Source organism: Phyllobates terribilis, unplaced genomic scaffold (genome assembly GCF_046119375.1).
Source record: "Phyllobates terribilis strain yellow unplaced genomic scaffold, ASM4611937v1 Scaffold_9__5_contigs__length_417890890, whole genome shotgun sequence".
Lineage (NCBI taxonomy): Eukaryota > Metazoa > Chordata > Amphibia > Anura > Dendrobatidae > Phyllobates > Phyllobates terribilis.
This window is the reverse complement of record NW_027362769.1, coordinates 119,618,228-119,640,057: the sequence shown is the minus strand read 5'-3', so window position 1 is coordinate 119,640,057 and position 21,830 is coordinate 119,618,228. Positions and strand designations below refer to the sequence as shown.

At 40.9% G+C, this 21,830-nt stretch overlaps 1 protein-coding gene across 3 annotated transcripts in view; it reads left to right on the top strand.

Moving 5' to 3' along the window:
• B3GALT1 (beta-1,3-galactosyltransferase 1) overlaps window positions 1-21,830 on the top strand; it is a 513,983-nt gene that overhangs the window by 391,579 nt on the left and 100,574 nt on the right. For all 3 annotated transcript variants that reach the window (XR_012250678.1, XM_073647010.1, XM_073647011.1), the window contains one exon: window positions 137-243. The gene's annotated coding sequence lies outside the window, so the exon portion shown is untranslated. The remainder of the gene's footprint in view (window positions 1-136; window positions 244-21,830) is intronic.

Genomic DNA, 21,830 nt, shown 5'->3' with positions numbered 1-21,830 from the left:
AAAAATAAAAATGTCCCTGAATTTGGGCAATTGTTAAAATGAGTGTTGAAGAAACAATAATAAATAATGGTGAATATTATGATATACAATATAAACTCATAGATGTTCATCTTTAACACTCATTTCTCTATCACAGATGAATATTGACCTCCGGCCAAGAGGATAGAGTGGAAATCTGTGATTTCCTCTTATGGTGTCCAAATGTTCAAGTATCTTCATTACTAGCAAGTCAAGTCTGATTCAGTAAGTAAAATATCTATTTTTTTTTTGTTTTACTAAAATTCAAATTGTTTTATTTTTTTAAATGCATTTTTTTTAGAATTTTAATTTATTAGACAGACTTAATCTGAATATTTTATCTGCTAAGTGCTAATGTTATTCCAATAGGTCAAGGCTGATTCAGCAAATAAAATTTTTCCTTTATTATAAACATTCTTTATTATTTGTTGTATTTTTTTAAATATTTTAATTTATTTGACAGAATATTTAAAGGATAACATTATTTCAGTAAGCATATAATAAAAATTATACAATTTTAGAAATGGGACTGTACCTTTTAAACGTGTCATTAGGAATTGGCCTACTGTTTAAATCAAGTTCTTATGTTAAATTATTTTATTTTTATTTTTTGGTAATGCTTTTGTTTTATTTATTTTTTCTAACAGTTTCTGTATTAAAAATAAATTAGAAATCTTGCAAATTTCACACTGACCTCTAGGGCTTTTCTAGACCCATACTTTATATTCTTTAAGGAAATTCACATGTCTATTAGCAGCAATTCTTTGATTCAGACCCTATAATTTGCATTAAAGTATCTATTCAAAGGTTATTGTGAAAGAAAGGAAGAGGAGGTGAGCTGTGACATCACCTATTGTGAATATTGGATCCTGTGTTATCAGCTGTGAACAAAGGTGTTGCTGATCATTGTAATACTGTCTGTGATGATAATGAGTCTTCAGTAAACTCTTCCTCAAAAAACAGGAAGTATAAGGCTATGTTCCCACATGTTGTTTTTTTTACGTCAGAAATCTGCAGCAAAACTGATCTCTGGCAGGAAATCAGCTGCATCAAATATGCAAGTTTTGCTGCGTTTTTATGATGCTTTTTTTCAGCGTTTTTTCAGTATTTTTCTCACTGTCCTTCTGTCTCTATTTAGGCATGTACATAAAGTTCTGTGAAAAAAGGAACCCCATTCTATTTTGCCATCAAAAACGCTGAAAAAACACTGAACAATTTTACCTGCGTTTTTTCAGCATTTTTTTCACCACCCATTACTTCCTAAGGGTGAAAAAACGCTGAAAAAACGCAGAAAGAAGTGACATGCTGTATTTTCCAAAAACCCAACCAAGGCACAAAATACGGCGCAAAAAAAAACCAAGATGCGTGAACAGAGAATTCTTGATTCTCATAGACTTTTCTGGTACTGCCAAATGTAGCTGAAAATTTGCATAAAAATCTGCAGCAAAATACGCTGAAAAACCCAACGTGTGTGAACATAGCCTTAGGCTGAATAAGCCCCAGTGGCTGGTGATAAAATTTCAAGATTTCTGTTTTTCATGTTTTGTTTAACCACTGCCAATAGATTATTTTCTGATGATACATTCCCATTAATAAAGTTGTCTCCGTATAACAACCACTTAATAAATAGAGGATATCCCAACAACCAGCAAATCACAATGGATACAGAAGGGACCTACCTGACCTACCTGAAGTAACAACTAAGGGAGAATATGGTATTACTAATGGGGCCAAGTAGGTGAATTAGTGAAGAGCTTGTCTGCGGGGGTGCAGTGGTGCTCTGTCCGCCAAGTAAAGAAATCTCTCCGGTTGTAGGTATGATTTCTTTATTAGATGATTCTTAAAACACACAGACCGGTTTTCGGCTTTGGACCAGAGCCTTTGTCAGGTGAGTATAGCCGATGTACAGCTCCGTATACTCACCTGACGAAGGCTCCAGTCCGAAGCCGAAAACAGGTTCATGTGTTTTAAGAATCTTCTAATAAAGGAATCACACCTACAATTGGTAAGAGATTCTTTACTTGGCGGACAACGCACCACTGCACCCCCGAAGACTGCTCGGAGAACCGAACATGGAAGTGTTCGGTGCCACAGTCTTACACAGAGGTGAGTGTGTACTACACACTCATTACTACTTACATATCCATCATCACCAAGCGCCACCCGAAATCCCAAACTGTAAGTAGGTGAATCGACCGCTATATCAAAATCGCTGGGCCAAGGATGAAGAATGTCTTCCCACTATGAAGTTTTTATGCCGTAAGAATCAATGGGTGAACTAATCTTTTTTACAAAATAAGTTACTCTTTTATACAGTTAGCGGAGATAAATCTTGGCTTGAACAGATGCTTCCAAAATAGTTTATTTCCTGAGAGTCACTTTATTGAAAAAAATATGTTCCTCATTTTTCTCTTCGATGGAAATACAACCAACAGTTTATCTCTATAATCATATTTTTTACATAGAGACAAGCAATTCCAAATTGCTTGAAGTTTCCATTATGCTTACTAAACTTTTCTTATTCAACACTTAATATTTAAAATTGAAAAAGATTGAACATCTATATTGCCTTAAAAGACCATTTGTTACCACACTTGCTCCGCATTGGGTTTTTCTAAGAATTATGTATCTCAAAATTGCTTATTATGAGCAAAATGGCAATTATACATCTGGAAAATGACCTGTCTTCCCACTTTGTTCAGTTATATCTAGGAACATTGTGACATATTAAGTCAATTCGCTCATTAAATCATTTCTAAGGTTCTCTTCTCTGCGCGCATTATGTCGCATCATTTATAGAAATGGGAAGCACTCCCTTATGTAGGGCTCTTTGCTCTGTGACTGGCATAGTTGATAATATGGCTCTGTTTATTGTGTGATATGCATGTTCATATTATCTCAGCTAGTTTGCATAATCGTTGCATATTGTTCTTGAGTTGCTTCTCGGGGATGACAGCGCATCTCAAGAACTCTTGCACTTTAGCACTTGTTCTCATGCAAATGAGAATGTGTCCGTCGATGAAGTTGACATTTACAGAATGCATCAAATAGATAAGTGATGATGGGAGAATTTATTTCCAAAAATAGCTAGATAAATGCATCCTGTCTTCTTCGAATTTATCTGTGAGTTGTTTGCCAACCACTGTTGGCTGGTAACATGGCCACGCAAAGACAAGAAGCATAGACATTAGTCACAGCCCTCTGTACGGATCTGTTGAAAAGCTGATATTAGGCAATTGAAATGATGGTGCTTTCTAAGAGTTCTTCGTAGCTCCTTGGGAGATGAAAATGTAGAAAATCAGACATCCCACAGTGAAAACAAATGTAGGAAGCTCCAGAAAGATCTCAACGCTTTATACAATAGTAATTTTCTATTATTAAATATCATCACAGACAATTTCATCTCCAAGTGACCATATGAATTGCATTTGTCTATTCTTCTGCTAGAATCACCAAACTTTTTATATTCTCATTTTTCAAGACCATCTCCTTATTATATTCTCATCAACTCTTCCATTGTTGCAAAAATGACAAACGGAAGTACAGCCGTATTGGTTGTGACATTAATTTATTAGTAAACTGCTAATGTATGACTAATACAACTACTTTCTGTTGTCACATCCTCGAGCAAATATGGTCATTACAGCCAAACAGAAAAATATCATCAGCCCTGCAAATAACATCATTACCAATATTTGGCTGCTGCTTTAACTTCCGTTTTACTAGTATAAGGCTGAAATATATACATATTGTGTGGAAATATTATTTTTTTGCTTTAAAAGGTGGCAGCCTGGAAAGCAGTGTGAACAGCCTTTTCTTAGCTCAGCACCCATGGTATCTCAAGTTTTAGATCAGATAGACAGGGTGGACAGCAGTGTGAGCAGCCTCTTCTTACCTCAGCACCACTGATATCTCCAGTATTAGATCAAATAGAAAAGGTGAACAGCAGTGTGAGTGACCTCTTCTTACCTCAGCACTACTGATATCTCCAGTATTAGATCAGATAGACAGGGTGGACAGCAGTGTGAGCAGCCTCTTCTTACCTCAGCACCACTGATATCTCCAGTATTATATCAGATAGACAAGGTGTACAGCAGTGTAAGCAGCCTCATCTTAATTGAGTACCCTGGTATGTTAAGTATTAGATCAGAAAGACAGGGTGGACAGCAGTGTGAGCAGCTTCTTACCTCAGCACGCCTGGTATCTCCTGAATTAGACAAGATAAACAGGGTGGACAGCAGTGTAAGCAGCCTATTTTTTCCTTAACACTCAGTATTATATCTGAAAGACAGGGTGGACAGCAGTGTGAGAAGTCTCTTATTACCTCAGCACACCTGGTATCTCCAACATTAGATCAGATAGACAGGATAGACAGCAGTGTGAGCAGTCTCTTCTTACCTCAGCACCCATGATATCTCCAGTATTAGATCAGATAGACATGGTGGATGGTGGACTGCAATGTAAGCAGCCTCTACTTACCTTTGCACCCCTGATATATCTAATGTTACATCAGAAGATCCACTGGGAGAACATCTTCATACACATGAAGGGAGGAGAAGCTTCTACAGCACCTGTTCACAGGCATCTATCCAAAACTGTCTTAACATTCTGAGACCAGTTTCTGTCAGTGTAGCAGCGGCCATTTTAATTTTATAGTGATTAGCTCCTCAGACATTGTGCTTTGCTAATTATATGTATGAATTTAACCACATTTTCTTTTAGTTATTTATTTGTTGTTGTTTTTCCCAGAGAACCCCTTTGAGGGGTCCTAGACATAATTTTTCATCAGACACATTTTTTTTTTTGGCAGCCATTTCTAATAGCGACTGAGGTTCGTCAAATTCTAATCATCCTATAATAAAGCCATTTATTCATGTTAAACTACCAAATGGGTGAAGGAATAGAATACCAACAGAGGTGAATATTACTGTAGAAACTGACAACACAAGGCTTGTAGTCTGTTACTATGGAAGCACATAGATTTTCTTAAAAACTATAGACACCGGATGATCGGAACTTCTTAATTAAAAGTATTTTCAGACTGGCTTCATTTATAATTTCAGATCCATTGGAGTAAAAAAAGTAATGGAACTTCCTTGTAAATGAGTGGATTTGGTTGCTAAGTCTTTCATCTGAGCTTGGATCGTAATTTTATTTGAGCAAAATTAAACACTTTTTTAAGCTAATGAATGGAATCAGTTTTAATATTAAATAATAAGTTTTTAGTATTTTCCGTATTGATCGTAAGAGCTGAGTTAGGTGCTGGGTGCAATTCGACTGATATTATCGTGTCATATATAGTTTTTCCTAGAAGTTAACGCAGTGCATTTATGAAACTGATAAACTCATCTGTTACATCTGGACTCATGGGCAGACATTGTTAGTCAGAGCTATCTGTTCATTATTAGCATTGTAGACAAGGATTTACCCTCTCTTCCACTGCGAGTGTTTCCACTGCGAGTGTTTCCACTGCCCAGTGACATGCCATTTTCTTAAGGATTAATGGCAGACTATTAGATCAGATGTCTGTACAAGGAGATAAGCGTCAGATATCCGGATTTTTACCAGATTATTTTACATTTCTCCACTATCATGTACAACACCAGTTCCAATTCTGTTATCATTTTCACCATATTGATGTCTTATACTTAGTGTCAATGTATCAGTATAATGCTGCATTTGTGGTTCTGAAATATAATTTATTCCTAAGAATACGATTTTAAAATATAGATTTAGACCAAGAATGGATTCGATCCCTGTAAAACATTGATAACTAACAGGCTTTTCTATATAAAAAAAACAATTAGCTATGTCATTGCTAACTGACCATGAAGTCCCAACTGTTGGTACTCCCACCATGTGCAAGAATAGAATAAAGGGGCCACAGAGGAACCTTCTCACTTTTTCTGCATATTATGTATTCTATTCCTTATTCTACACCTAGATAAGAGTGATGTGGCCAGATAAAATGTAAAGATGTTTTCTCGCTATTGGTCGATGAATCCCGCGGAGCATTCAGAGTTGTAGTTTTTTTTGAACAATTGTCAAACTACAGGTTGAGGACCATAGTTGTGTATAATTTTATATGGCTCGGATAGCACAAATCACCTTTTAAAGATAATTTATAGGTAATTTTCGAAGGATATAAAATGTTGATGAAAATTAAGTTAATCATTTAGAACACTATCTTGAACTACAAGTCACAGTCACATAATGCATATTATAATGTACAGTATACTGTGCATATTATAAATCATAGTTTGTCCACAAAACTTCCCAATTTTCATGCGTGTATGCTGAAAAGCAATCAACACAGAAAACACTTATTACATTATTAGAGATTTTACTACAAATTTCCCCCAAAATTTGGATTTTGCAGAATCCAAAATTTTTGGTATTCGATTCGCTGGGATACAGCAAATTGGCAGCCAGGTCACCCTTCCTCCCTTCTTCTTATGCCACCTCTGCCTCCGCAGCTGCTTGGCCCTCTCTGCTGGTCTTCTGATAATTTGTTCTTCTGGCCTATTCTTTCTCTATTCCAATTTATGAGGTTAATCTGAGGATTGTGGTTGGCCTCACATAGTAACGTGTATATTGTAGCTCGAATGTTTGCTAGATCATGCCTTGCAAAATTTTATTTTCTGGCCCTCAGAAAGCCCAAAAGATGCGTGTGACCATGTGAGGTCAATCTGAGACCTATGACTAGTCTCAAGGGGTCATTTGAGGTAAGGCGGTGATGCACATCACAGCATGTATTTCCCACTCATTTGACCCCATGGGACCAAGGGGTAACATTTCACTTGGATACCGGTCCGACGCCTCTCACCCAGCCAAACCAGAACTCACACTTTGCACTGACGAGGGGCTGTACCCCGAAACACAGTGTCAGCAAATTGAGTTTATGGTTCTGGCTTATATCCTAAGTCATGTGACAAGGCTCGTTAAAGGGTCACTATTTACTTTTAGGATTGCTACTTCCTCTAGGTGGCACTAGAGTTCTAGTCCTCTTCCTCTCTGAAGACACAGTGACCACATGGGACAAATCACAAGCCTCAGATTGACCTCACACACTCAAATTGATGAAGAACAGAAGGCCGGTAAGATATATGACAAGTGTGGAGAACCAAGGACCTGAGGCGACACTGGAGTCAGTGTAGAAAAAAATGAGGAAAGTGTAACTTTTTTTTTTATTTCCAATCCTTTGCTCACCGAAACTGGGGCAGTTTCTATCTGGAGTGAATTAATTCTTAGCGAACAGAATCTGCAGGCAGAATTGAAACATATCTGATCAGATTGAATTTCTGGAAATTTCCTCATCTCTATAAATGACCTAATTGTTGGCTTTGGTGAAGTGTACAACATGTTGACTGAGACATTATTTTAATGCTTTTCTTTTGCTTTTGTTCACTTAAAAACGCTCAATTGGATAATCTTTTTATTTTTTTATTTTCTTGGCCACATTTTGGCTTGAAAAATGCCAGAATGGCTTTCAAATAATGCAATCAAATTCTATATGCAATGCATAATTCCATACAATAGAATTCAATGTATTGTTCTTAATTGTTTAAAAAAAATGCAAATGCTAATATGTATTCAAAGAAGGGTTCACTATACAGATTAACCCTCCCCCCTACAAAAAAAAAAAAATTACTAAAAGGAAAATCTCTTTATATAATATTTATCATTTATCATTCCTTCTAAGACATTTTTTTTCTGGGGTCAAAAAGTCACAAAATTTGCATTTGCAGAAAAATTAGCAATTTTTTATCATTCCCTATCTCTTTTCTACAAAGTAAGTGGCTGGGGAAGAATTTATTTAATGGTACAAACAAGCTCAAAATATGTGCCAAAATTATTTAAAGACATGTACAGTGGCGTAACTTAAAACTTTTGGGCCCCAATGCAGAATCTCCAGCAAGGCCCCCAAATAAAACAGATCTGTAATAGTGACTCGCCCCCTGGGCCGTGGGGCACGCGGATCCGGGCGATAGGGGAACGATGGGGGTAGTAGTGGCGGCCCGGTCCCGCGGCTCAGGGTGGTCAGACCAATGGTAGTCTGCTACTGTACTTTAGATAATGTCCGACTACGCCACCCGTGGATTGCGGTTATTAGGAACCGCCGCTGCAAGGCAGTCCGCTGGGGCCGATGATGAATGCAGCTGGGATGGTGTGACTCCCCACGGGAAGAGTGCGGCCCCAGGGCAGTGTAGTGGATGGTGGGAGTGATGGTGGTGAGAGTCCCAGTACCGGTAGTGCCGGAGGAGCGAAAAAGCACACAGACAACGTACTGCAGTCCAGGGTCTTTACTCACGGTTAATATCCAAGTCACTTCTGCAGGGAATGACTGCCCGAGCCGTGCTGCGTCCACCAGGTGAGGGGCTCGGTCAACTCCCAGGCAGTTCAGGAGCATGGCACAGGACCCCCTTTAATCCTTTCTCTGGCCTGCCTCACCAGTGACCCACTTTTGTCCAGCTGCCGCGGACTTGTGCGGGTAAACGTGGGCCCCGTCCTCCACTGTCCTATATGGTGCCTTCCTAGCAGGTTTGATGAGGTGTCGCACCAATAAATGATCACGACGACCGGTCTTTGGCTGAGGGTAGTTTCTCCTCCACCAACTTGGGATCCGGTACCCTTAATCTGCCTGACCCTTCACCCTGGATTCTCGTGGGTTCTTAGGGTCCCTTCCACCTTCTTGTTCCTGAGCCCTTCTGTTTCTCTCTCTCTTCTCCTTCTTTCCTGTTCTGTCTTCTCCTCCTTCCCTTGGCCTCTTCTCCAGGCCCACTTCTCCTTCTCCTCTCAGGCTCCGGCCTCTTCTCTAGGCCTGCCTCTGAAGCAGCACTCAGCCTGAGCTGCTGCTCCCTGTCAGCTCTCCTCTCCTCACAGACTGAACACTGTTCTAAGATGGTGCCCACCTTTTATACCTCCCTCTGACCATGAGCCCAGGTGACCAGCAACCAATGAGCTCCTATCTACGCTCAGGAACCAACCCCTATCTGCCCCTACAGCACTGGGTGTTCCACCCCCCTCCCCACTCCAGGCAGGGACATAGTCGGTCGTGCCTGCACTTATGTCTACTGGGAGCACCGTTGAGCTGTCCCTCGGAAATGGGGTGTGTGTGCTGTATGCAGCTAACTGAGCCCTGGTCCACACTCCATCCTTACCCGGGAGTGGAATATCACACCTCTGGACTGAGGTGCAATACCCCTGTAGCGGCCGAACCCTCGGGGCGCTACAATAGTAATATAGCTATTTCATATGGGGCAAAGGGAATTTTTGGGCCCTCTTACTCTTCAGGGCCCAAGTGCGATTGCAACCTCTACACCTATTGCAGATATGTCTTTGCCTTTGTATAACTTTGGTGCACTTTTTTCCAGTGGGCAATAGGTTCAAATCTGGTGTATGGAATGATAGTCTTGATAAATTCCCTCTAAAGGCTTTTAAAAGCATTGTAGGTATTCTGGCACTTGCTGCTGATCATTAATATGTCACCTTGAGATAGCATGATATCATTCAGCGTGGAAAGTTGAAATGATGTAACCAAACATGGATAATGGATTTCATAAAGCATTAGAACTTTCATCTTCCAGTCATGAATGTATTTTCTCCCATGAACAGTAACTGCTGCTATAAATATTTAAAGCACCTGTTTTGCCTACGCGGATGATTAACGTGAATTTCAGCTTTAATCATATTCATGAGCAGACTATTTGGGAAGCAATGTTCTAGAAATGGCAGCGAGCTGCACAAGGACTATATTAAATTATACAGTCTTTTTTTTACCTACTCCAGAAAGCCATGTGAGCTACTGTAACATTGTCTTACACGCAGAGTTACTTCTACTGCAATGATCACACAAGTCATTAAATCTCATGGACAGGAACCACCATGTTCATTACTTACATATGAATTGTTTTTAACCACAGCTAAAAAAAAAAATATTCCATGGTGCATTGTGTGGACCAGTCCTTCAGCGAGCTAGAAATGATTGTTAAAAAAGATATTTATGATGAAATCTGAAAAACTTCTTGCCATAAATCTTATGTGCTTCTTGGACCCCAATAATAATAATAATATTTTTTATTTATATAGCGCCAACTTATTCCGCAGAACTTTACAATTAAGTAGAGACATATACAGACAATATAAACAACACAATGTATCACAATTCAACACTTACATGAGGATTGAGGGCCCTGCTCTCAAGCTTTCAATCTATATGGAAATGTGGGGGGGGGACACAATAGGTAGAACATGGTCATCAGCCAGTATCTGTCTAAGTGCAGTTACCGTGTTGTATTGTGGAATTTGGTGCATGGAGGATGTGGAGACAGATGAATACGCAGGGGCAGATTAAGATTAACATTTAGAAGGCAACAGGGAAGAGTTAGATTGGTGAGTTGAGGGGATAGGCTTGTCTAAACAGATGTGTTTTTAAAACACGTTTGAAGACACGGGGGCTAAATATCAGTCGGATCGTCTGGGGCAGTGCATTCCAGAAAACTGGCGCAGCACGAGAGAAGTCTTGGAGATGCAGGTGTGAGGTTTGGATTAAGGAGGATGTTAGTTTTAGATCAGTTGCGGAACGGAGGGCGCGGGAGGGGCGATAGACAGAAATGAGGGATGAGATATAGGGCGGTGCAGAACTGTGGAGAGCTTTGTGGGTGAGAAAGATGAGTTTGTATTGTTTTCTGTGGTGAATGGGTAACCAGTGCAATGACTGGCACAGGGTGGAGGCATCGGTGAAGCGGCCTGATAGAAATATGACCCTGGCTGCTGCATTCAGAATGGATTGGAGAGGAGAGAGTTTGTTTAGAGGGAGATTGATTAGAATAGAGTTGCAGTAGTCCAGACGAGAGCGACAGTAAGAGTTTTTGCAGTATCAAAGGTGAGAAAAGGTCGGATTCTGGAGATGTTTTTAAGGTGCAGGTGACATGAGCGAGTGATTGAATATGGGGAATAAAGGAAAGGTGTGTGTCAAATATGACTCTTAGACAGTGAGCTTGCTGCTTGGTTATGGTGGCGCCACCTAAAGAAATTGAAAAGTCAGGTATAGGTAGGTTGTGGGGAAGGAAAAATAAGGAGTTCAGTTTTGGAGAGATTCAGTTTCAGCTAGAGGAAGGACATGATGTTAGAGACAGCAGACAGACAATCACTGGTATTTTGTATTAGAGTGGGAGTGATGTCAGGTGAAAAGGTGTATAGTTGGGTGTCATCAGCATAGAGATGATACTGGAAACCAAATCTGCTGACGGTTTGTCCAATAGAGGCAGTATACAAGGAGAAGAGGAGGGGACCTGGGACTGATCCTTGTGGAACCCCGATAGTAAGGGGAAGTTTAGAGGAAGAAGATACCGTGAAGGAGCAGTCAGAGAGATAGGAGGAGAACCAGGAGAGAGCGGTGTCCTTGAGGTCTATAGAGTAGAGCATAGTGAGGAGGAGCTGGTGATCCACAGTGTCAAAAGTGGCAGAGAGATCCAGGAGAAACAGCAGGGAGTAGTGACCATTAGATTTAGCTGTTTGTAGATTGTTAGCATCTTTAGTGAAGGCAATTTCAGTAGAGTGTGAGGAGCGGAATCCGGATTGTAAAGGGTCGAGAAGAGAGTAATCTGAGAGATAGTGGATTAGCCGGGAGTGGACAAAGCATTCCAGGAGTTGAGATGAAGGGAAGATTAGAGACTGGTCTGTAGTTAGCAGTGCAGTTCTCATCCAGGGATGGCTTTTTGAGTAAAGGGGTTATGATGGCATGTTTGAATGAAGAGGGAAAGATACCTGAAGAAAGAGAGAGGTTAAATATTTTAGTTAGGGGGAAAGGGACTGAAGAAGATGTGAGGGAATAGGGTCACTGTTGCAGGTTGTAGGGCGAGAAGAAGTGAGGAGTCTGGTCACTTCTTCTTCTGTGACCGGCTCGAAAATGGAAAGTGAACTTGAGGTACGGGAAGGAATGGGATTCAGATTATGATTGATTTTTTGTAGGAAATGAGTGGCTAGATCGTCAGCACTTAGGTTGGTGATGGGGGTCTGTACTTTAGGGTTCAGGAGGGAGTGGAAGGTTTCAAAGAGGCGTTTAGGATTGTTGGCTAGAGATGTGATGAGAGTGGTAAAGTATACTTGTTTAGACAGATGGAAAGCAGAGTGCCAGGGCTGCCGTTTATGCCGGCTTATTCTGCGTGTAGCAGGTGCTGCTTCATCCAGGGCACTCCGCAATGTGTTGTTATAGTGTGACAATGCTGAGTCTGGACAGGAGAGGGAGAGGATGGGGGCTAAAGATGACTGTAGATTGTTCATAAGTTGCTGGGCATTATTGGCATGTAGATTTCTATGTGTATGGTAAGTGGGGGTGTCCCGGGTGAGGAGACAGTCCTTGACAGAGAAGGAAAGAAGGATGTGGTTAGAGAGTGGTAGAGGGGAGTTAGTAAAGTCATGCAGCGAGCAGAGTCGTGAGAATACTGAGTCCAGAGTATTCCCGTCTTCATGCGTAGGAGAGTTGGTAAGCTGTGAGAGGCCAAATGAGGCGGTTAGAGAAAGAAGATGAGAGGCAGACGGTGAAAGCGGCTTATCAATGGGTATGGTAAAATCCCCCATGATGAGAGTGGGAATATCACAGGATAGGAAATGTGGAAAACTGGTGGCAAAGTGATCCAGAAGCTGATGGGAGGGGCCTGGAGGGTGATATACAACTGCCAATCGCAGGGATAAGGGTTCGAAGAGTCTAACGGTGTTGACTTCGAAGGAAGGAAACATAAGTGAGGAAACTGGTGGATGACCTGGAAAGCACATTGTGATGAAAGGAGCAAACCGACCCACCCACCTTGTCTCCTCTCAGGTCTGGGGGATATGTGAAAATTGTAGGCCATCATACGAGAGAGCAGCTGTGGTGGTTGTGTCAGACTGCTGTATCCAGGTTTCAGTGAGAGCCAGAAGGTTATGGGATTTTGAAAGGAATAAATCTTGGATATAGAGGAGTTTATTGCGGGCTGAGTGCGAGTTCCAAAGAGCACAGTTAAAAGAGACAGGAGAAGGCAAGCAATGAATGTTTATAAGATTGGCAGGGCTTCTGTGTGCAGCAGGATGAGAGTTATGTATGCTAGTGTGTGGGGGCCCAGGGTTGGGGGAGATGTCGCCAGCAACTAGAAGGAGGAGACAGAAGAGAAAGAGCAGGTAGTTCAATGATTTCTGTGAGCATTTTGTGCACTGTATGGTGGTAGTGGATGGTTGGGATTGATTGAGAAAAGTCAGTAAGGTCTCAGTGTTGTACCCTGGGAGAAGGCTGGAGAGAGGGACTGATGTAGAGAGACTATGTAGAATTTGTCAAAGGGCGGTAGAGATGAAAGGAAACAGCAGTTAGGACATACATGAAGCCCCAGTGCATGATGATAGTTTTTTTATTGTCTGCAACAGTCATTTATAAAATGTATTACGCACCTATTGTGGTCTATTAGCTAAGTGTTCATGTACAAAGCTATATTGTGACTCTGTACAAGAAGTGAGCTGCAAGCATTTGTAATACGGCTGGCATAGAAGTCTAAGGTGCCATAGTTTACCTGCATTTACAAATTTTATACAGAAGCATTTAGAAAAAAATGGAATATACTCCATCAGATGCTATGTTATCGAGCAGTGTTTCTATATGGCTTTGTATTTTATTTTTAGACTATTCTAAAAAGACATGTCAGTTTCTGCGGGTGAGCCACAGACACATAGTGGACATGGGATTTGTATAAATCCCATCCACTATGCTGTAACAGCTGCGTCCAATCCACAGTGAACACTGATCATGTGCACATACCCTAATACTTACACTAGCCCTAGGATGCAGTTGACTGCAAGGCTACATTCACATATGAGCAGAATAGCTGCCAATTTTCCAAATCTTAGGGTATGTGCCCACGATCCGGAGCTGCTGCGGCCCCGACAATGCAGAACAGCAGCGTGGCTTCCGCCCTCATTATGCAAATGAGTGACCACGATTTTTTTCTTTTTCACTTGCAGACTTTCCTCATTGATGTTAAGTCTATGAGGAAAGTCCACATGCGGACCTGCAAGAGAAACTGACGTGCTGCAGGTCTGAAAGATGCGCTGCATGTCAGTTTCCGCAGGTGATCTGCAGGTGCACAGAGGCACATAGTGGACATGGGATTTCTAGAGATCCCATCCACTATGCTGTAACATCTGGCCGCTGCGGGGTTGACGCTGCATAAATCCGCAGCTCCAAATCCTCAGCAGCTCCTGATTGTGGGCACATACCCTAATTCACACATTGCGGAAAGTGACTTTTAGGCTATGTTCCCACCATGAGCTTTTGGTGAGTTTTTGATGTTTCAGATATTCTGCACCATTTCCTACCATAAAATTTGTGCGGATTTTCCTTTAATGGTGACATTAAAATTTACAGCAAATTGTTTCAGTTCTTCATTGGATTAACAGCAAATTTGCAACAGTCCATTCAATTTTATGTTTTTTAGTAAAAATGTAATCTAATTAACAAAAACACTATACTGACTTCTCCTGGCATTTCTTTAACAATTCATCATGTTTGGCTACTGTAGCCAATCACTGGCGGAGAATGAGGGGTAAAATGACGCTAAAAAATTTGCACCAGAAGCCTTAAGATTGGTGCAGATTTGTCGTGCAGCTTTCCCTGAAAATTTTCTGCAGCAAATCTAGCATATGTGAAAATACCCTAAGAGGATAGATTGTCGCCAGGACGACATGTATGGCCCAGTTTGCCCCAGACATGCAGTTGAATGATCTACTTTCAGAAGAAAATAGTGGTCGGTGCACAGATATTTTCAAAGAATGCTTATCTAATTTTGGTCTCCCTTTATTCTGGGAGCCTCCCGGACGTTCCGTGAGAGTTGTCAAGTAAGTGTGTTGCACACCTTGGTAATAATAAATAACAACATGGCACCTTTGGTGGATTAATAGGGCCAGTCATGTCTCTTACAGATACCCTAATTCAAACAGATCTTTCAGTTGACAGATTCTTTTTAAACAGCGGTAAACCTTCGCATCACCAGCCACGAGCGTTCGGTAATAGGCTATTATGTATCAGGAGCTCATTACAGTACAGTAATCAAAGCTTGGATTTGGGCAGAAGGCTCAGAGCGGAGCTTTAATTGCATTCACCGCTGTCCCTACATTTATGAGAATGCCAACGCAATGTTGTTGTTTAAGTTACTTTAGCTAAAATATAAAATTGCCAATAATCTAGAGCGGCCTGTGTTACAATTAGACGAGAGCTGTAGAGGATCTAATCCACATCTAATGATATCTTGGCAGAAGGAAATTCACTTCATCATTAAGAAGTTTATGGAAATGGGATATGTGATTTGTTTACTAGCGTGCATTTTGTAGGATAATAAGATTGTTTTCATTGCATATTGTCGTGATTCGGGAAATGTTAGTAACTTAGTAAATAAGAAATTCTTAATCTAAGTCTCTAAATGATCATACGGAAAAATTATGATTGCTTTTCTTTTTTTATGTAGAGAAAAAGAAGCTCATGTAACTCATTTAACTCCTTAAAGGAAAATCAAGTCAAAATATAAAGTAGGCTATGACCTTGTATTTGTATACTGTGTCCAATAAACTGCAGTGACTACAAACCACTGCTATGTTTAGTAGAGATGAGCAGATAGGGCAAAATTCTAATTCGCCGGTTCGTGTGTAAGGTGCCTAAGTGAGGTAGTCGTGGGCGAGCTGCAGTCCCTGCTCACCTTGGCACCCTGCAGACAAAATCTGTCTTCGTTCTGGTGTGCTGCTGTGTATGTGGTGTCTCCTACTTACTTCTGGCCAGCCGGCCTCTTCTGACTCCAGGCATTCCTCTTCTGGAACCAAGGCAGCAATTAATTCAGAGAACACAGGGTTCATAAATACTACCAGAACTTTACTTGGTAACTGGCAGTATTTACAGTATTTACAGGCAGGTATAAAGGATAAGGCCCAACGGGTTGTCATCTTTCCCACAGGTACTGGATACAACGTCAGCCCTGGTTCCCGATCTAGGTGAAGCATCCCTGCTGCTTTCTTCTCTAGCCCTAGGGAGTCTTCCTCTCCATTGACAGTATATCTGGATCCCATTTCACTCCGCCTTTGAGAGCTTGGGTCCTGACATCTTCTGCAGACTCACAGACAGATTGTGCCCCCAGGCTCCGACGACTATCTTTAGGTTCCCAGGCCAGCTAAAGAGGCTCTTGTGGAGGGATTCTCTGGAGATCCATTGTCCACGGCTTACTGCTGGTTTATGCTGTACTGCACAACTACTGACTGTGCTCCCTTCCTGTACTTGACACTAGCACTTAGTTCCCCCTCCCTCTACTGAGCTGGCTGTTACAGTTAACCCTACCTAGGCCAAACTGCAGCCCCGGAGGATTCTAACTTTAGGAACATACTTTTAACCCACTTTAGTGTCAGGGGAGACTATCACCTCCATCACTGCTACACCTGCGTTTACTCCCGTGAAATTCAATTTGTAGAGAAGTTATTTTCTGTGAGTTTAATGTCCCCTATTATGCTCTCGAGTCTCTCTGGACCCCAGAGCATAATAAACATAATATGTGAATGCTAATAAAAATCCTTATACTCACCTCGCCGCGCACCTCTCCGGCACCTCCCCTCCTCACTGCCACCCGTCCAGTCCTCGTCGCATCTTCAGATCGGTGTCAGTAGTGCTGAAATCCCTCGACCTCGGTTGTTAGACAAAGGCTTCTGTATTTCCTAGGTGCCAGGGAAAGTTTTGCACATGCGCTCACACAGGTCATGGACCACGTGGTGACATCCTATGTCTTAGATTTGTACTGCTGATGCAAATGCGTACAATCGAGGAGGACCAGATGGGTTGTGGTTAGGAACAAAGGGGCTGCAGAGGTGAGTATAATTTTTTTTTACATTTTGATGGCTTTTATGGTTTAGAAAAATGGCAGTTGTCATTTCGCTGAATCCACACCTAAGCGAATTACAAAATAATTAGCATTTTGGTAAATGCGTATTTTTTTAAAATTCAAGAAGAATTTAATTCCACTCAAATTTATTTGCTCATCTCTAAGTCTTACAAAAATTGGAGGATTAAGAACTACTCATATGATCACATAAGAACTCCCTAAAATGCCCACTTTGGGGTAGAGTTAGAATAAGAATTGCCCCTTTTGCTGATGAGACTACAGGATTAGCTCAGCATCTATGCACTACATATAGGGAAGGTATGCTAGACCAGTCAGTAGAAAATTTACCATGTTGATGGGATTATTTCATTATTTTCAAATAAAGATGTGAATCAAACATCTTTTGAATTATTAGGAATTTGCTGAATCCAGCAAATCTGAACAACAACCAATTTGCTTTATTCAACTTCACGTAACATTGTCACCACCACATTATACATTGCAGAAGATTGCATCAGCCAGAAAAGGATCACATGACCTTGGCCATGGCATACCTCATAAAGCCAACATAGGGGGAACTATCATAGACTGTATAAAAGCAGAAGCTGGGAGTGCAGCAGACATTTTGCCACAAAGGTAAGGTGAGAAATCAATAAAACAATGAAGAAACTATACAGATAGTGTGTGACAGCACAGCAGTGAAGAACTGTTACCATCCATTTACCCATAGCCATATATGTCATGATCACTTTGACATTACTAAGGTTATGTTGGTTTAAAGCTCTTGAAATGAGTTAGATGCAGTCCTAGGAGTCCTCAGAGTGTTACATGTGTATTTTCAGGGCAATACTTCCGAATCAAGGCAAATTGATTTGCTGCAAACTTAATTTCCTGGCAAAATTCGGCAAAGCTGGCACATGAAAATATTATATGACAAATTTAAAGAGTTTTGACCTTCACTTCACTTCATGACCTTACTGACACCTGTATCCTAAAAGCAGTTAGTTAGTTTGGCTTTCACTGCACTGTATACACAAGAACATTGTGCATATTGTTTCTTTAACCCCTTTCCAACCCTTGCCGTATTAGTACGCACATTTGCGTACCCCCGGTTCAGTGAGGGCTCCGGCGCTGAGCCCGCACTGAACCGAGCACATGTCAGCTGATTCTTACAGCTGACATGTGCCCGCAACAGCCGCGGGTGGAATTGCGATCCATCCGCGGCTGTTAACATGTTAAATGCCGCTGTCAATCTCCGACAGCGACATTTAACGCGCGCTTCCGGGTTGCGCGTCATAAGCCCCGCCCACCGGCGACCCCGTCACGTGATCGCGGGTCACCGATGGGCGTGCATGACAACCCAGGGTCTGCAGCAGACGCCTGTGGTTGTCATGATCTCGTCGCTATGAGCGCCACCTAGTGGTCGGCGTTCATAGCACAGGACCATTTCTGCTATATGCAGGGGATCTGCTGGTCCCCTGTATGTAGCAGAGACGATCAGACAACTGCTGCTTCTAGTCTCCTATGGAGACTATTGAAGCATGCAGTAAGTGAAAAAAAAATGTTTTTAAAAATATAAAAAGAAGAAAAAAAATATAAAAGTTTAAATCATCCCCCTTTCACCCCATTCAAAATAAAATATATAAAAAAAAAACCACATACACATATTTGGTATCGCCACATTCAGAATCGCCCCATCTATCAATATAAAAAAGAATTAATCCGATCGGTAAACGGTGTAACGAGAAAAAAATTCTAAACGCCAGAATTACGTTTTTTGGTCGCCGCAAAATTGCAATAAAATGCAATAACGGGCGATCAAAACATCGGATCTACCCCAAAATGTTATCAATAAAAACGTCAGCCCGGCGCGCAAAAAATAAGCCCTCACCCAGCCCCAGATCACGAAAAATTGAGACGCTACAGGTGTCGGAAAATGGCTCTACTTTTTTTTAATTTTTTTTACCAAATTTTGGAATTTTTTTTCACCACTTAAATATAAAATAACCTATACATGTTTGGTGTCTACGAACTCGTAATGACCTGGAGAATAAGAATGGCAAGTCAGTTTTAGCATTCAGTGAACGTGGTAAAATAAATAAATAAAAAACAACTGTGGTATTGCACTTTTTTTGCAATTTTACCGCACTTGGAATTTTTTTACCGTTTTCCCGTACACGATATGGTAAATCAAGTAATGGCGTTGAAAAGTACAACTTGTCCCGCAAAAAATAAGCCCTCACATGGCCATATTGTCCAAAAAATAAAGACGCTATGGCTCTGGGAACAAGGGGAGCAAAAAACGAAAAAGCAAAAACGACAAAACCCAAGGTTGCGAAGGGGTTAAAACTATATGTCCACTGTAATAATAACTTTATATGAATAAGGTTTTTGATCATTGAAAAATATAAAAGATTCTTTATATTTTAAAATTTACTTTTAAGTTTCTTTGACATTTTGCCTTCCAAAAGAGAATAATAGCATATATTGCTACAACTGACAGACGGACCCTCATCGCTTAAGATGTTTTTAGTGACAGATAGATGAAAGTGCCGATGTTCTGAATAATGAAAGAAAATTCAAGATGGAATAAAAAATCCCTCCCCTTCTTCTTTCTCCAATATCTGATGACTAGACATCAATGAGTTAAGAATCTACACAATGCACTATTAACAATCAAAGATCACTTCATCCTAAAGTTAAAGTTTTCCCATTGTAAAAAATGAATGACGATAATTAGGGCAGGTGCAGACCAGCGTATTTTTGGTCAGAGTGCGATCTGACAAAACATCAGATTGCACGTGGACCAATTTTAGTCTATGGGGAGATTTTTTTTCTTGGACAGAGACTGGACAAGGAAAAATTTGCTGCATTCCCGAGTTTGATCCAACATTCGGATCGCACTCAGCCATGCAAGTCAATGAGTTCAATGAAAACATCAGACTGCGCTCAGATGAATTGCACGGACTGACACAATGGAGAAGATGGAGACATTTTTTTCTCCATCTTCTCCTCACCTGAGAGAATCGGATCACGCTATGCTCACACTCTGATTGTACTCTGATCAGAGTTTGATCAGAGTATCATTTGCGTAATCTGCCCAATTCTCTCAGATAAGAGAATTGCTCTTCAACAGATTTTAGGTACACCTGTCAACCCATGTCTCCATTATTTACCAGACACACTCCTTAGCAGTGGAGCTGGGTATGCAGAGCTCACTGCACAGCTACAAGTCAAGCAAAATAGCTGATTGGTGTTGGAGCACAGACTAAGATCAGAGAACCTCTTCAACCAAAAAGCAATTCTAGTCAACATAATTCCTTGAGTTATCAGTGATTTAGTAAAAACAATTTATTTTCTTAGGTGTATAGATATATCTATCCTTTACTTTTTTTGTGATTTTTTTTTTAATTATACAATTTATCATGATACCAAGTCAATATAATCTCATGCCATCCAGTAATAAAATATATGAACATATACACTACCGTTCAAAAGTTTGGGGTCACCCAGACAATTTTGTGTTTTCCTTGAAAACTCATACTTTTATTTATCAAATGAGTTGTAAAATGATTACAAAATATAGTCCAGACATTGACAAGGTTAGAAATAATGATTTTTATTAGAAAGAATAATTTTCTCCTTCAAACTTTGCTTTAGTCAAAGAATGCTCCTTTGTAGCACTTCCAGCATTGCAGACCTTTGGCATTCTAGCTGTTAATTTGCTGAGGTAATCTTGAGAAATTTCCCCCCATGCTTCCTGAAGCCCCTCCCACAAGTTGGATTGGCTTGATGGGCACTTTTTGCGTACCATACGGTCAAGCTGCTCCCACAACAGCTCAATGGGGTTGAGATCTGGTGACTGCGCTGGCCACTCCATTACAGATAGAATACCTGCTGCCTGCTTCTTCCCTAAATAGTTCATGCATAATTTGGAGGTGTGCTTTGGGTCATTGTCCTGTTATAGGATGAAATTGTCTCCAATCAAGCGCTGTCCACAGGGTATGGCATGGCATTGCAAAATGGAGTGATAGCCTTCCTTATTCAAAATCCCTTTTACCTTGTACAAATCTCCCACTTGACCAGTACCAAAGCATACCAAAGCAACCAGACCATCACATTACCTCCACCATGCTTGAAAGATGGCATCAGGCACTCTTCCAGCATTTTATCAGTTGTTCTGCATCTCACAAATGTTCTTCTGTGTGATCCAAACAACTCAAACTTTGATTCGTCTGTCCATAACACTTTTTTCCAATCTCCCTCCGTCCAATGTCTGTGTTCTTTTGCCCATATTAATCTTTTCCTTTTATTAGCCAGTCTTTGCCACTTTGCCCTGAAGGCCAGCATCCCGGAGGCGCCTCTTCACTGTAGACGTTGACACTGGCGTTTTGCGTGTACTATTTAATGAAGCTGCCAGTTGAGGAGCTGTGAGGCATCGATTTCTCAAACTAGAGACTTTAATGTCCTTGTCTTGTTGCTCAGTTGTGCAGCGGGGCCTCCCACTTCTCTTTCTACTCCGGTTAGAGCCTGTTTGTGCTCTCCTCTGAAGGGAGTAGTACACACCGTTGTAGGAAATCTTCAGTTTCTTGGCAATTTCTCACATGGAATAGCCTTCATTTCTAAGAACAAGAATAGACTGTCGAGTTTCACATGAAAGTTCTCTTTTTCTGGCCATTTTGAGAGTTTCATAGAACAAACAAATGTAGTGCTCCAGATTCTCAACTAGCTCAAAGGAAGGTCAATTTTATAGCTTCTCAAATCAGCTAAACTGTTTTCAGCTGGGCTAACATACTTGTGCAAGGGTTTTCTAGGGTTTTCTAAACATTGATTAGCTTTCCTACACAGTTAGCAAACACAATGCATCATTGAAACACTGGAGTGGTGGTTGTTGGAAATAGGCCTCTATACACCTATTTAGATATTGCAATA